This window comes from Aulonocara sp. 'chitande type north' Nkhata Bay, linkage group LG20 (assembly GCF_057382095.1).
Source record: "Aulonocara sp. 'chitande type north' Nkhata Bay isolate Kocher_YH1m ecotype deep benthic linkage group LG20, A_spYH_male_GT1.1, whole genome shotgun sequence".
In the NCBI taxonomy this organism is placed as follows: Eukaryota; Metazoa; Chordata; class Actinopteri; order Cichliformes; family Cichlidae; genus Aulonocara; species Aulonocara sp. 'chitande type north' Nkhata Bay.
The window spans coordinates 34,767,474-34,771,042 of NC_141363.1; the positions used below are offsets into that span (position 1 = coordinate 34,767,474).

Genomic DNA, 3,569 nt, shown 5'->3' on the forward strand with positions numbered 1-3,569 from the left:
GGTCCTCAACACTTTTACATTTGGAGTTTATTATTCTAGAATCCATAAAGGCAGCAGAAAAAGCAGGCACTGTTAGAACATTAAGCGCTCGTTTTTTGCACGCTGGGACGTACGGCTTATCTACCGAGCAGCACAGCGTTAGAGTGAACAACTCTAACGCTGCGCAGGAAGATGATCGGAGATGCGCAACTCGGATATTTCCGTGATGCACACATCCAGCCCATGGGAGAGCACCAAGTCCAGTGTGTGACCTTTTTCATGCGTGGGACCAGTAACCCACTGGGTCAAGTTAAAAGAGTCAATAATATTTTAAAAGTCCTTGACCAAAAGTTTAGAGTCACAGCAGACATGGATGTTAAAATCACCAAGGATTAAAAAATTGTCGAATTTAAGAACAATTCCAGCCACAAAACCTGAAAACTCTGATAAAATCCTTATTAAACTTGGGAGGACGATATATGAGGGCACACAGCAAAGGCGCAGCAGAGTTTAGGTGTAACTCAAACAGCTGGAGTTCAAAACTAGAAAATGAGTCGTGCTGTAATGTTTGATGGCAATGAAATCGAGCGTTGAACACGGTGGCTAAGCCTCCCCCCCTACCAGAGGACCGAGGGAGGCTGAAGAATGAGAAATTAGGAGGAACCTGTCCCGAGAAAGCTATAGACTCACCAGGGTGGAGCCATGTTTCTGTCAGAAACAAAGTCCAACTGTTGTGACTTTAGGAAGTTGTAATACATACAGAAGTCTTAGCAGTGGTTGGACTGAAAGACAGCACAGAGGCACTAATCATGGCAGCACAGGAACAAGCTCTGAGCATAAGATCCAAAGAGCCTGGGGTCTACCACACGAGGCAAGACCCCAGGTGGAGGCTGTGTAAAGATGCCCCTGAGGCAATCCAGCACATAACAGCAGGGTGGAAGATGCTAGCAGGCAGTGCATACATTGAAGGCCATAAACAAGTGGCCGCATAGAATACAGGAACATCTGTGCTGAGTATGGCCTGGAAGTCCATGGGAGATGCCCCCTAGGGTGGTCGAGAATGACCAAGCTAAGTGGTGGACAAACAGAGGAAGACGGCCATAGCGATAGACGTAGTGATACTGAATGACAGCAACATCAGGAAGAAGGAACACAAGAAGTACCAAGGGCTCAGAAAAGAGCTCGAGAAGATGTGGAGGGTGAAGGTAACAGTGGTCCCAGTGGTAATCAGAGCACTTGGTGCGATGACCCCCAAGCTAGGCAAGTGGGTCCAGCAGATTCCAGGAACAACACCAGAGAACTGAAGACGCAATCCTAGGAACAGCAAAGATACTGCGCAGGACTCTCAAGGTCCCAGGCCTGGTACACAGCAAATCCAGCATGTCCAAATTAACACTGTCGGATTTGATTTCAACACTATTAAAGTGTCTATATGGGTCCACACCAGAGAGTGTTAATTTAACTATTTTTGGAGAGTTGGTACGTTAACTCTGATTTAGTGTTAAACACCAAATCTGTCTGGAGTTGATAATTTAACACTTGGTGTTAAGAGTTTATATATTAACTCTCAAAGAGTATTTTAGTTTAACTACGTAAGAGTTATCTTCTAATTCATTCTAAAAAGCGGGAATTTTACTGTTCTGAACTTCTAGAAATTTCTTTTGGAAATAAACATTTCCTAAAAAGACGCAATGGTTTTTGAAAAACATTTATTCTGAACTGTGCACCACAATTTCAAAACATTTTCTGAAAGATGTAACAGTGTACATGTTCTCACTTTCATTAGAATTTTGTTTATCAAAAGGTCTGACATGGTAAATGCAAATAACAGCATTCTCATCACTTATTTCTTCAATACAATATGCATGTCCTTCATTCATCCCTTTGTGGAACTTCAACGCACTTCTGCTCTCCCCCATATTCCATCTTCACAAGCATATCCTGTGCGGAGATTGAATAAAAATTTGTTGACATTAATTAATGGCACAAATAATCCAGTAAACAATTGCAGCACAGTAAAAAAAAAAAAAAAAAGGAATCCTCTTTGAGCCATTACTTGTGTAAAGTATTTTCCCAAAAGCCAAGGACACAGGCAACAGGTAATACTGAACTAAATGTAAAACCTCAACCTTTTTCATTTTTACCTAAACCGTGTGCACAAAACTCTGGAGGGATCTATGCTAACGTAGAATCCAGTCAGGACGTCAGCTACTGCTGTTTGCTCGTTTTTTTTATGGGCGATCGTTTTCAGGCTTCAAGTAGCACCATTATACCAACATTTACATTCTAGACATTGTTTTAGGTGTATTTGACCAAAAGTTTGACTGAAAATTCACATGCAAGCTTTTCAAGGCTGTGGTATTTGCCCGCAAACAATACCTTTCAGCTAGCTAAAACAGAATATTATGCTATCAGCGAGCAACATGGCTAATGCCTTCCACACAGCTTTGTCTCAACTCCAAAGAGCCACAGAAGTAAAAGCTCATAATAATAATTGAAACAATCTTTGAAAAAATGACTTACCAAGCATGGCAAACAACTCAAATATGTAGAGCAAAATGTTCTGAAACGGCTTCACTTCAGCTTCGATTGGAGCCGTGCTGGGGGCGGAGTCTGTGAATTTACTCTGTTGGTGTCATAGCCCCTGTAGGAGTTCAGAGTTAAGAGGTCAAGAGTTAATGTTTCTATTGTAACACCTCCAGATTTGACAGAGAAACACTCATTTTTAACACTCGATTTTAACTACTATCATTTTACACCTCAGAGTTACATTAAAAGAATGTGACTCTACTTAGAGTAAAATTAACTCTACTTTTGCAAGGAGACTATTAACACCAAAAAATTTAACACTTTTGAATTTGCTGTGTAGACGAGCTTGAAGAACAAGATGGGAATTATATAATACATATATCATATATATAACAGACATAATGTGATTCCTGTTACAGATTTTATACTATTTCTATTCCAACTCAGTTTGGGCTTGTGTAACAGTTTCAGTAAAAACACGGATAATGGAATCTAAACATTATAGTCAGACTTCATTAGAATAATGATTATTTGATTAGTTACAACAAACAACTAAAGGAAGGACGAGCCATTATTAAATTCACTGGTTCAACATATGAAACTAACCTTTTGTAATTCTGTCTTACTTTTACCTACACAATAAAAATATAAGCACTAAACTACTTTAAAAGATAAAGAACTTGAAAAAGAAACAACGTGGTTTACAGTCTTTTCCACAAATCTTTGTCTAATCTCAGAGGAAAAAAACTGGTATTTATTGTTGTTCAAAAGGATATATGAGGGATCAGGAAGCCTTGGACTGCATTGTGTATCTGGAGGTGGATTAGTGTGTGTTTGCAAAGCCTGTCTTGGCCCTGAACCCCAGGAAAGATGAGAAGATGAAATGTCTTACCACATGTTGCCAAATCAAACACTACCCACAATGCCACGCAAGAGGATACCTACCTGAGGCTTAAGACAGCACAGCAGCAAATGAAGACACATATGGCACCTAAGGCACTCAGTAGCATACAGGAGCAAAGACATCTACAGCAACATCAGAAGAAATTAGACATGTACCT

At 40.1% G+C, this 3,569-nt stretch overlaps 1 long non-coding RNA gene across 1 annotated transcript; it reads right to left on the bottom strand.

Annotated features, from left to right (window-relative positions):
• Positions 1-1,749: 1,749 nt before the first annotated feature.
• LOC147306096 (uncharacterized) lies at positions 1,750-2,582 on the bottom strand. Its single transcript, XR_015126625.1, has 2 exons — positions 2,503-2,582; positions 1,750-1,920 (listed from the first exon to the last, which is right to left on the bottom strand). It is a non-coding gene; the product is annotated as an uncharacterized LOC147306096 (long non-coding RNA).
• Between the last annotated feature and the right edge of the window lie 987 nt (positions 2,583-3,569).